Here is a 13,004-nt window from a genome sequence, read left to right on the forward strand (position 1 = left end):
AGCCTCCAGGGACATAAGTGACTTTTGTTAAAATAAGCCACTTGAATCACCCCTCTCCCATCTGCATCTCTGACTTCTCACCTGACCTCTCACTTCTGTGCAGAGCTTCAACCTGCTGTGTCTACAGCCCCAAAACAGCTCCCCATTGAACTCCACCCTTCAGGAGGAGGTCCAAACCTGAGCTTGGCCTGCAAGGCAGGTCACACAACCTGAAGTCTGACCACCCAGTCTTCCCCCCCTCCACCCTCAGCAGCCCCCTCACACCCCCACGTTCTTTACAACTCCGTGCCTCTGCCTGGAGAGCGGCAAAACCACTCCGAAGTCACCTCCCTGAAGGCCAACTTCTGTGCAGTGTCCTGAGGGCGGTCAGATCCACCCTCCTGTGTCTGCCCCAACTTTGTACACACTCCTATCTGCTACTGTCACAAAGATGGGATTGCTTCTAAGCTCACCTCCTGACTAACAGTCACCTGAATCTCAGGATCCCAGAACTGTGAGGAGAGACAAGCGTCAGGGGCACAGCACACACAGTGGCCAGGGAGGCTCCCTCCGACCCACCTTGCCCAGTTCCCGTCATCGGCATACACTCCTTCCAAACACTCAGCCCGGGAGTGAACTTTAAATAAAAAGCAGGTACTTCGACATAGCAGCCTAATGGAGTTCCCCAGCTCATTACTGAGAACTCTGCCGCTCTATCAATATATAAATCACAGACAGGCCTCTGGAAGAAAAGAGCCAACAGATGCAAGTTTCCTGGTCAGAGAAGGGCCCGTGAATACTAGCAGACCTCATGGCAGGTTGTGTAGTTAACTGGATACCATCCCTGCACGGTGGCGGCAGCCTGGAGATCACACTTCATCGTGGGCCTTGCCCTCTAACAGCCTCATCTCCTCACCAATGCCTCTCTGGCGAGCAACTCACCTAGGGAAGCTGACACATGACATCAGGCTTTATGTTCGATGTCAGTGAGGCTGTGCATGTCTGCCTCATCCTCTCCAGTATTCTAAAGAAATGCACTGTGAAATGAGCAAATACCCTTTTCCATGCCTGGAAAGTGAATGATGTCGGCCAATCTCCTTACAGGTATCAGACGTAACATAATAGGAAGACTGGAGGACACACACATATACCACATTTGAGTGGTACCTACTGTATACCATCCTATTACCTCCATGTCTGATTATTCAAAACATCTTTATTATGATGATTCTTTTCATCAGGAATAAACCATTTAACATCTGTGAGGCTTTAAAGTTTAGTATTCTTTTGCTTACACAAGCCTTTTATATAGCTGATACACTGTATTCTGTTAATAAACTGGAAAAAACCAGTCCCTAAAATATTCAGAATCTGGCCAGAAGGCCACAAGAAGTCACTGTTGGATAGTCATGGTCATTGGCACAATCCACACCCAACTCTCAAACCCACCCAGCGGCTCTGGGCCCAGGGAGGGGCCTCTCAGGCTGCAGGAAAAGTCTCATCTGTGAGGACATATTCGACAGAACAAGTCAAATGTTTGGAATTTTCACTTAACATTTATTTCACAAGTTTCTCAAGTGCCACTCAACTGAAAAGTAATCATCTCAATGTACTCTTTAATCAATAAACATTAAACAACTCTGCTCAAAACGCTCAAGTCCCACAAATGTTTCCCTATGAAAAGTATGGCACAAAAAAATAACAAAAACAAAATAAGTAACCTTTTGACAGTCAGGCAGAAAGGTGTTTAGTGATCCAAATTCAGACAAAAAAACAGTCCTTTCAGCAGATGCACAAGTATTTCCTCTGCAAGCGACACTTTCTGGGATATTTACACTGCCAAACATAACCAACCACCAAGGAAGCAAAACCTAATGGAAAAACCCCAAGCTGGCAACCAGGAGTCCTGACTCTGGTCCCAGGACAGGCCGCTGGCTGTGTAATGCTACTAAAGTGGTGGACAGGTCTGGTACCCCTTTCTCCATCAGAAGAAGGAATAACCATCACCACCCACGCTGTTCAGAAATATTTTGGGGACAAAAAATGAGAGGTGAAAATGCTTTGGAATGTGTCTTCCATAAATACAAGTCATCATTATTATCAGCTCAAAGATGACCAGGAAAATAGGATTACAGAATATCAGAGGTGAGAGGGAGCTTAGAGATGGGATGATCCAGGAATTCCTAATCTGGGGTCCAGGCCTCTGACGCTGTCCACAAGTGTGCCTTCTGGGAAGAAGTCCATAGTTGTTATCAGATTCTCAAAAGGTTAAGAACCTCTAAGGCTCTCCTTTTACAAACATGAAAACTGAGACCATAAGATACATGATTGTCCTAGGCCTCAGGGTTAGTCAGGAAAAGGCTGGACAGAGCCCAGGGTTCCTAGTCTCCATCTATGCTCCTCCCCCTCTACTATCCCACATTCCAGGGAGGAAAAAAGTCACATAAAGCTCATATAGCTAAATAAATAAATTAAAAACAAAAAAAAAGGGACTTCCCTGGTGGCGCAGTGGTTAAGAATCCACCTGCCAATGTAGGGGACACGGGTTCGAGCCCTGGTCCAGGAAGATCCCACATGCCACGGAGCAACTAAGCCCCTGAGCCACAACTACTGAGCCTGTGCTTTAGAGCCCGTGCCCCACAACAAAGAGAAGCCACCGCAGTGAGAAGCCCGTGCGCCGCAACGAAGAGTAGCCCCCACTCACCACAACTAGAGAAAGCCTGCGAGCAGCAACGAAGACCCAACGCAGCCAAAAATAAATTAAAAAAAAAAACAACCACACACGTGGTTTCTAAAGTTATAGCAAAATTTCCATCCTTTTTTTTTTTTCTTAATGCTTCTGAGGCCTTTGATTGTTGAGATAGCGTTTTATTCATTCTATATTCTCATATGTTGTTCTTTCAGTGCCTAATGTCAGGAAACACTCAGATGATGTTTTAATATTGAAAATAAAGATTTTATTCTAGGAAACAAGAAAACTAGACTACATGATGCTCTGTTTTATTAAGCAAACAGATAAACATACAATCATGGGAATGACTACAAACTAATATATAACATAAGTAAGGAGTTTTTGTTATTTTGTGTTTTTAATCAAAATACCAAAGCTTGTGCTCTTAGATGGCCACTGCCCCTCAAATAGCTACCTTTGGAACCACACATACGCCAAGAATGTTGCATTGTGCAGAATACTCTGAGAATTCTTCTTTTAACACTGCCTCCAGTCAGCATAGCATAATCGTCTGAATACCACCAGTCTCAAGGAACTCCTACACAGCCATCCCAGGGCCCACTACTGGGCCCATCAGGAACCAGGTTTCAGGCACTGACATGCTTTCAGGTATGCGAAGGATCACTGCCAGGGCCATAAAGTAAGGTCTCTACCTGTGGAATGCACACTGACGGACTTCGTAACTAAGGCACTGCTGCGCTGCCTTCAGGTATGCAGCTGCACTTCCAAACAATCTCAATTGGAAAAAAACTGAGCCAGCACTATCGCTCATGTGAACGTGGTCATTACCCAAATAATCTACAGGGTGGCCTCCACAAAGTCACCAGTACAATGTGATGGCAGATAAGGCAGGCCCGAGTCAGATGGGAGGGTGCAGGTAAGGGTAGCCAGAGAGCACTTGGTAAAAGCTATCATGATCTCTAAGCACAAGGTGCCATTACCATTATTAAGGAATCTGTGCCACCTTTTTGATATTCCGTAACATCCTGGAATCAGCTGCGACCTGGTCAGAAGAAGGAAACCTGAGCACCAGGCCCTTAACTTGGTCTGCACAGACTTTCAAGTGAATAATAAGAAATGAAAAAAATGTAAGGACAAATGCCCCTCATCTCCCACCCCAGAAACTGCCTGGCCATCAGAGATCTGGACTGGGCATCCAAGACTGGGGAAAGACAACTTTATCTCCCAGCAACAAGCCATGTTCAAAACCTAGATACTGGGACTTCCCTGGTGGTCCAGTGGTTAAGACTCCACCTTCCAATGCAGGGGACATGGGTTCGATCCCTGGTTGGGGAACTAAGATCCCACATGCCGCGGGGCAACTGAGCCCGCGCGCCCAACTAAGACCTGACACAAATAAATAAATGAATTAATTAATTCATTCATTTTAAAAAATCAACACGCTTTATAAAAAAGGACATGGAGTATTTATTTTAAAAAAACAGATATAGCTTTCTATATATGCCTGCTTTTAGATCATTTAAATATTATGACCTATATCTTATACATTTGAGACTAAAAGTAATAAAGTTTCAGTTCCCCAACAGCATGAGCTAAGAATGATATTTCCATTCAAATGAATTTTTATTCTTCTCCAAAAAAGTGAATTAAGAGTGCAGACCTAATCACTCATCTATTCCTCTGTGTTACGTTACTTTCCCAAGTAATAAATATCATCAGCCTAATGGCCAGTTTCTTTAAAGCTTCAAGACAATTGTCAAAAGAAAAACACACCACAGAAAAGTTTTTGATGTAGTGGTCTCATATCTCAACTAACATAACCTCACCAAGGAGACTGTGAAACTCTAGAATTAAGTTTAAGTGCACACAGATTATCGTTTCCCATGTGAATCAAGAGAAACCCCAGTTGCACTGGCTCCCATTCAATGCCTCTATGGGGAGGCTGTAGACAGGCTTGTGAATCAAGTGGAATAAGAACTTTCATGCAAGAAGGGGAGGGCTGGCAATCAACCGAGCGCACCTGGTTGGCTCCCTTGCCCTGGGTTAAAACAGAACTGCAGCATATGGGATAACTGGAGAGGAAGGAACTGCAGAGAAGGGAAGGAATTGGTGTGAGCTCACCGCCTGTAGCCCAGGTTTAAATTCTTTGAGCTGGTCTCCTGATTTTCATCAGGACAGCCAGGGCGTGTTCGGTAAACGGAGTAATGAGTAGCCCTGGAGACTCTGAGCAGCCAACCCTCCTTAACCACAGAAACACAGGACAGCTGGGGTAAAGGAGAGAAGACAAGACCCAGGAATGGTGCACAGACCCCACCTGAAGGCCACCTCCCCTCAGGCACCCAACCCGAGAGCAGCATCCTCAAAGGCTGCAGCTGTGTGGGACTCCCGGCGACAGCACAACTCGCTGCCCTGACCAACTCCTCTGAAAAGAAAACCAGCCTTCCCAGGTGGAGCTGAAACCCAACAAGCCACTGAAATCGAGCAGCAGCAGAAATCACTACCTCTCCAATCCCAGGCCTCTCCGGATGCCCCAGCAGGCTGGCAACTCACGTTTCTAAAAATGACGGTCTGGGAAAACTCCGAGGGGCAACAGGGCAAACACCCCCAGCCTCTCCTGCCTGTTCCCCCAGCCCTAGGACCTGCTCACAAAGAAGGGCTTGCCATCCCCCCGCCCCACAGAACCAGAAGAGGGACAGGGAGGGTGGGAAGGAAGGAAATGGAGGACGGTCATCAAAGCGCCCCAAATAAGCGCATCCGCATATGTGTCCCGCCTGCTCTGGCCGCCCCCTCCCCTCCAGGCCACCCTCGGGCCCAGCCCTGCCCTCCAACCGGCGCCTACCGGGCCCCCTCTCCTCCGGCGCGGCTCCCCGAGCCGCCCGCGCTTCCCCCAGGGAACCCCTGCACCCCTCGGCTTCCCCGCGTCCCCTCCCCAAGTCTCTCCTAAAGTCGTCCGTCCCCCCTTCTGCAGCAGCGCTCTTGCCTCCGCGGGCCCCGCTCCCCAACTTCTCTCTCCAGCAAGCCCTCAACCCGAGAACTCGTCCTCTCCTCTGTGGCGCCCCCGCACCAACCCCGCACCCCTCGGCCCCCAGCTTTCCTCAAGCCCTCCGGAGGCCCCTCGACGTCCTCTCTGGCGCCCCCCTCGGCCCCCGGACGCCCCTCGGCGCCCGCGGTGGCCCCAGAACACACCCCCTCCCACAGCGACAGGAAGTTCGCGCGCCGGCGGCGCGGCCCCAGAGGCTGCCCTCGGGCGCGGAGCGCGGCCCCAGCGTGGCGGCCTGACAGGGCGCTGGCCCGGCCGCCGACCAGCGCCCCGCGTCCGCCCGCGGCGCCCCAACCGTCGCGGCGTGCCCCTCACCTTGGCCGCCGCTCGCCTCCCGACACGCCGTGGACCCTTGTCTGGCCGCGACCGCGTCTCCTGCCCCGGATCCGTCTCCGGCCCCGGCCCGGCTCCCGCCCTCGCTCTGGCCGAACTGCCCGGCCCTGCCCTGCCCCGCCGCGGCCGCTTCTGCCGCCAGCCCCGAGCGCCCCGCCCCCGCCGCGCCCGCTGTGCTCGCGCCACTGGCTGCTGGGAGCCGTGCCCCGCCCCAAAGCCCCTTTGGCCTCCCTGATTGGGCCAGAGAAGTGAAGAGGCGGCACGCCCCCTAGCGCGCCAAAGGGACCTCCCCTGGGCGTCATTGGTGACTACCTCTGTCAATCAAAGAGGGAGAGCCTACTTAAAGGAGGAGAGGGCGGCTGGGGTCACTTTCCTCGAGTCGCTCAGAGGCTGAGGTCAGCAGGACTTACTCCCTGGAGCCAGTGTTTCGGCTTTGCGGGCGCCCAGAGGTGGGGACCGCGGGAGGGTAGCACCGCACTTAACTGGGAATTCAGGGAAGGTAGTGTTTCTGAAAGTTTTCTCCCCTAAGGCACTCACAGAAGCCAATGTCATCAGGGCTTCCTCAGATTCACTTGAGCCGGCTTAGTTTAAGCAAGACGGAGAGCGGTGTGTGTGTGTGTGTGTGTGTGTGTGTGTGTGTGTGTGCGCGCGCGCGCGCGTATGCACAGAGCCCACGAGAGGGTTTGGGGAACCGATGCCAGGTAACTTGCCGGGGTGGTGGGGGGCGGAGAGGCCCGGAGTAAATAAATAATTGTCAGAGCCAGGATTAGAAACCCTGGTCAGCCAGACCCCAGGCCTGAAGTGGATCCACATCACCACCTTGAAAATAATCACGACGATGGTGCAGCAATATGGAAAAACGCTTAAACTAAAATGTTAAAAGAAAAAGCCAGATACGAAATGGCGGGGACTCTAAAACTGCTACTACATTTGCACAAGGACCAGAAACAGAGTGGTTTTTCCCTTTTTAAGTATTTGTTCTGTTGCAATGTGCTTGTGATAATAATAATTGAGAAAGAGGAAAAAGAAAGGCACCACCTGCTTTGTGACCAACTAGAGGGGTGGGGTAGGGAGGGTGGGAGGGAGATGCAAGAGGGAGGGGATATGGGGATATATGTATTCACTTTGCTATGCAGCAGAAACTAACACACCATTGTAAAGCAATTATACTCCAATAAAGATGTTAAAAAAAAATAAAATCAAGACAAAAAAAAAAAGGATCCATACAGTCTAAAGAGAAAGGGGGAGGGGAGGTGGGGGAGGGATGGATTGGGAGTTTGGGGTTAGCAGATACAAACTATTATATATAAGATGGATAAACAACAAGGCCCTACTGTATAGCACAGGGAACTATATTCAATATCCTGTGATAAATCGTAACAGAAAAGAATATGGAAAAGAATGTATATATGTGTAAAACTGAATCACTCTGATGTACAGCAGAAATTAACACAGGGCTTCCCTGGTGGCGCAGTGGTTGAGAATCTGCCTGCTAATGCAGGGGACACGGGTTCGAGCCCTGGTCTGGGAAGATCCCACATGCCGCGGAGCAGCTAGGCCCGTGAGCCACAACTACTGAGCCTGCGCGTCTGGAGCCTGTGCTCCGCAACAAGAGAGGCCGCGATAGTGAGAGGCCCGCGCACTGCGATGAAGAGTGGCCTCCACTTGCCGCAACTAGAGAAAGCCCTTGCACAGAAACGAAGACCCAACACAGCCAAAAATAAATAAATAAATTTTAAAAAAAATAAATAAAATATACTGGATTAAATAAAATATATTTTAAAAAAATAAAGAAATTAACACAACATTGTAAATCAACTATACTTCGATGAAAATAATAATAATAATAAAAGAGATACAATTGACAGATATATTTTAAAAAAGCACTACCATGCTGTGCCAGGACCAGCTACTACCAAGAACTCCCTGCCATTCTCCAGGACTCAGCCCTCAGGGACCACTCTGCCACCCAAAACACCTCTGGACCATGTGTGCAGAACCCAGTCATCAGCTGGGGTCTCCCAGACCTCTGAGATCTGGGGAAATTCCAGGTGCACTGCTTTTCCAGGCCCTGTGAAGATCCAGAGTCTCCCCATGGTTTCCGAACAAGTGCGTCACCTCTGCCTCCAGCCTCCTGCTCTTTCCCACATGTTCGCTGGTCCTTGCCATCATCCCCGTCTCCATTTGCACACACACTCACATAATCCCCCGTCACGCCAACCACTGGTGAAGCTAGCAGGGGTTCCTGCAGACTGGACCCCACAGGGAGGCATCCAGCCTGGCACTGCCTGGCAACACGAGACACCTCCTGAGCCCTTTTGGCCTCTTGGCCCTGAGGTCACTACCTGGCTACGTGACCCAGGCAGCGCTCTGGCCTCTGCACACAGGCTCCCTTCTCTTCTCTCCCCTTCCTTCCGAAGACAAAAACAAAATTCCTCTCATTTCTTTCACCAGAACTCTGACACTTGCTCAGCTCTTTGAGTCTCGTCTCTGTTCCAGCAGCTTATCAGGCTATTTTTCCAAAGAGAGCGCCCCTTTCCCAGCTGTGAGCATCCCAACTTTGACCCCCACAAACATTTCACAGTGTTGCACCCAGCCTCCTCCCGTCACATCCAAACAGGCCTGGAGCCCAATCCTGCCTCAGCTCCTCCCCCACTGAGGGGCCTTGGGCAAGTCGCTGCAGGTCTGTGCATCTCCGTGTCCCAATCTGTAACACGGGGGTGATGACAGAGCTCACCTCACAGGACTGTGGCAAGGAGTAAATGGGGCAAATCAGGTAAAAGCACGGGAAGCAGGTCTGGATGCAGGCGTGAGTGCTTAGTATCTGAGCGGTTAACGTGGTCACGCTTTGTCAATGTCATTTTGCTCCCTCCTTCTTGCAAAATGTGCTCATTACCTGAGTCTGGGGCAAAGGCTGACTGGTCCTTTATTAGCCATTTCCCACTAAACAGCCAGTATAAACAGACAGCCGATGTTAAAACATACTTTCAAGAGAACAAAACATTCTCCAAAAAATTTAAAACGTCCAGATACAGTTCTTGTACAGTGATATACGTGTGTCTTCCAAGAAAAAAAAAATCAAAATCTGTTACAGATATTCACTTGATTGACAATTACTTCCAATGTTTAGAGAATGTGCAGGGCAAGGGATGGGGTGGATTGAGGGAGGGACGGACCTGGGTCCTGTTTGTGCTCCTGGGAAGACTCAGCAAGGACGTAGAGTCTAGAAGAGGCCTCCCCAATGAGTGACCGCAGTGATCGCTGGAGGGTGACAATACTGAAGGCAGTGATATTTAACTGAGCCAAAGTGGATGGAAAGGATGAGGGCAAGGGCCCAGAGGCAAGAAATCCTGCTGTCCAGGGAGACAGGAGGGTTCTGCTTGGCTGGAGCATGCAGCTGAGTCGTGAGTGGCCGTGTGATGCTGGCAATCTGCTTTGCCACTCCAGGTCTCAGTTTTCTCAGCTGTAAAATGGGTATAATCACAGAGTCTAACACTTAGAGAAACTGCAAGGATTCTTGAGATCACACCTGTGATACTCTTAGGACATAGCTGGCACAGCCAGAGGTTGTTGAGTGTTTTCCAAGGACCTATTTGCATTTTGTAAAAGTGCTCTTTTTAAAAATTTGTGATTAAAAAAAGAACACGGGCCCAAGAACATGCTCTCTGCACCAACTGTTAATATTCTGGAGACATCAAAGTGTTAACTGTTGAGGCCGGAGGAACACATTTCTGAATATACCTTGGAATGAAGCTCTCCTCTGCCAAGTCATGTAAAGATCTGAATTCCATATAAATGTGTCCTTGATTAGGAGGCAATTACCCCAGCCTTTCTTGCTTTGCTTTGTTTTGCTCCATGCTGGCCTGTACGCGTCTGCTCACATAAAATTGTACCAGCAAGTACACGGCTCCACTCACATGTGCCACGCTCAACTCAACACCACTGGGCAAGACCCCTGGGCCTGGAGGCTGCTCCCTCCCAAAGTCAGCAAGATATGGTCACATCGTCTGGGTCGCGTTTCCCAAAGTGGGCATCTCCAGGATGCCCTGCATTGGGATCACCCCATTTTCCACAAGTTCCTCAGTTGGTTCTTATGCCTCACACAGTTTGAAGCTCTATTCCTGACACTGACAGATACCCTAACTTTTACTAAGTGGAAAAGCTCATTTGGGGAGTTCAGGGTTACAGTGTTGCCTTGGGTGCCAAAGTGGAACAAGTATCAACAATGAGACAAATAGGTTCAAGTTGAGTGTTTTGAAACTTTGAATGAAGGCCTGGCAATGCCCAGACTTTATGTGATACATTGTATTTTCTACCATGTGATAAAGATATAAACTCCCTCAGGAACTCCTTCCTTGAGGCCCTGAATTTCAGGAGGATGAGGAGGTCCTGAACACCACAGTGATTCCATTCTGAATCCAAAGTATCATCTTACCCTTTTTCAGGCTCCCAGATCAGATAAATTGAAGGTCATCCTGTGATTGTAAAGCAAGATTTTGTTTTACAGTGTTGTCATGTGCATCTATTCCGGTGAACCCAGATTTCCTTGACACAAAATAAAATTAGATACTGAAGTTAATTGTTTTTAAAAACTGGAACAGTCGTGCCTCCCTGGTGGCGCAGTGGTTAAGAATCCGCCTGCCAATGCAGGGGACACAGGTTCGAGCCCTGGTCCGGGAAGATCCCACATGCCATGGAGCAACTAAGCCCGTGCCCCACAACTATGAAGCCCACGTGCCACAGCTACTGAAGCCTGCGCGCCTAGAGCCCATGCTCCGCAACAAGAGAGGCCACCGCAATGAGAAGCCTGTGCACCACAACGAGGAGTAGCCCCCGCTCGCTGCAACTAGAGAAAGCCCACGCACAGCAACAAAGACCCAACGCAGCCAAAAAATAAATAAATGAAAAAAAATCTATAAAAAACAAAACAAAACAAAAAGAACTGGAGCAGTCTCAAACTGTGTATTCATCAAAAAAGTAACATTGCTCTTATTATTGGTTAATTTTATAATATTGGTTCATTTAAAATATGTAAATGTTATGAACTTGAACTTTTAAAAGAAGTTGTGCACCAATACTTACATTATAAAATAAATGTACACCAATAAAATGCTGCTACTGATTACATGTAGGATGTCATGGAAAGACTCCCACAATTAAAAACATAAAGAGGTTTTGAAACCACAGTTAGAGACAGTGGGGAGCCCTCAAGGACTGCTCTTGGGCCCCAGACCAGCTATTACCAAAGGTTCTGCTGACCTGAGTGACCTTCATCCGTGTGTCCATGCCTGACTTGTTGAATCACCATCTGTGAACACCGGACAGGGGTTCTGCCTTGGGGGCGTCCACATCTCACCTGGGTTGGGCGTGGGCACTTCCAGGTGGGTGGGACTTGGGCCCCCTCCTCAGCCAGGGCTCGGGATTATATGTGGCTCAATGTTACTGTCACGGCAGGAGTACAAGAAGCAGCGCTGGAGGTCAAGCTTCCACCCCGACTCTGGTTAAATATTTAATTAGGTCCTGGTCACTTCCTGGTGTCAGAGGAAAGGAGGAGAGGCCTGAGGGCCACAGGCCCAGTTTTATCCTTTGCAAAAAAGAATTCCCCCCCCCCCACCACCACCAACAATTAGGGAAACCTAGGACTCAGGCAAAGGCTCAGGGGTTCCTTGTTCTTTTTTTGCTTTGTTTTTGTTTTTGTTTTTTTAGAGCAGTTTTAGGTTCACAGGTTTGGACACGTCACCTCCCTTCCCAGCCTCAATGTCCTCATCTGGACAGGGGAACAGCGGCTCACCACCTGCCTGGGGCGGGGGTGGGGCATGGAGGAATTAAACATGCTAATGGATGAAAAGGACTTTGCATGGTGCCCAGCGCACAGCAGGCGCTCGCCCGACCGATGCTGATGTTGGTATTGGCCCAAACCATCAAGCGCCTCCTTGAGACTTCCCTGGTGGCACAGTGGGTAAGACTCCGCACTCCCAATGCAGGGGGCCCGGGTTCGATCCCTGGTCAGGGAACTAGATCCCACATGCGTGCCGCAACTAAGGAGCCCACATGCCCCAGCTAAGGAGCCCACCTGCCACAACTAAGACCCGGTGCAACCAAGTAAATAAATAAAAAAAAAAAAAAAAAAAAGACTCTGTGCTTCCGCTGAAGGGGGCAGGGGTTTCATCCCTGGTGGGGGAACTAAATCCCACGTGGCGCGCAGTGCGGAGGTGGAGCAGGGAGCCCCTCCTCATCTGTAAAGGGGAGGGCAGGCAGGGGAGGGGCCTGGCAGGGCCCAGGGGACGTGCCCGCTCCCGTTCCCTCTCCCTCTCCTGCACCCCCTGCCCCACAAGAAGCAGAGCCACGGGGCGCTGCTCCCAAAAGCGGGCATGGTCCAGGGAAGGTGGACTTCCAGCCCAAGTGAGTGCCAGATTCACTGGCGTCATCATCCACGAAGGAATGTGGGCACCATCCCTCCGGATCACCGGCCGCCCCACCCTGCTGCCTGTGTTCCCACTCCCGCAGACCTCTGCTCTCCCCAGGCCCAGTTCCTGCCCCCGCCTGGTCTCCCTGTGCACCCTTCTCCCTCTGTGGGAGCCTCCGACCAAGTCTGAGATCCGTCAGAATCCACCCTCCCATCCAGACAGCCCCACTGTGGGCAGGGGGCTGGGGAGGCCAACTCCACGTCAAGCTCAAGAAATTCCTGTGCCCTGTGGACTGCCCACGGTCACCCACTCTCTCCTCTCTCTGGCTCCGGGCAGCAGATGGTAGATCCACACCAGAGCCTGCCAGGGTAGGTCAAGGATGGTTTTGAACCATCTGAACTGGAGCTGTGTATGCCGCGTGGCAGGTGCTCAGAAGTGTGTGTGACGAAGGACTATTTCTTTTCTTCTCCAGGAGCATGAATGATGGACAGTAGTTCAGAATGGGGGGTCAGCAGGGTAACAGGCGGAGGGGCGACATTTCACATTGGAGTGC

At 50.1% G+C, this 13,004-nt stretch overlaps 1 protein-coding gene and 1 long non-coding RNA gene across 4 annotated transcripts in view; one reads left to right on the forward strand and one right to left on the reverse strand.

Moving 5' to 3' along the window:
- The window catches only part of PACSIN2 (protein kinase C and casein kinase substrate in neurons 2), a 136,538-nt gene extending 130,353 nt beyond the window's left edge, over positions 1 to 6,185 (reverse strand). For 2 of the 3 annotated variants that reach the window (XM_082352642.1, XM_082352639.1), the window contains exon 1: positions 6,027 to 6,185. The gene's annotated coding sequence lies outside the window, so the exon portion shown is untranslated. The remainder of the gene's footprint in view (positions 1 to 6,026) is intronic. The other variant, XM_082352640.1, reaches the window with a different exon arrangement.
- Positions 1 to 7,798, forward strand: part of LOC309610184 — a 281,821-nt gene extending 274,023 nt beyond the window's left edge. Inside the window, exon 2 of the long non-coding RNA XR_014233770.1 lies at positions 7,500 to 7,798. This is a non-coding gene — a long non-coding RNA (uncharacterized lncRNA). The remainder of the gene's footprint in view (positions 1 to 7,499) is intronic.
- Positions 7,799 to 13,004: the final 5,206 nt, after the last annotated feature.

This window comes from Balaenoptera borealis, assembly GCF_965194805.1.
Source record: "Balaenoptera borealis genome assembly, chromosome: 13".
In the NCBI taxonomy this organism is placed as follows: domain Eukaryota; kingdom Metazoa; phylum Chordata; class Mammalia; order Artiodactyla; family Balaenopteridae; genus Balaenoptera; species Balaenoptera borealis.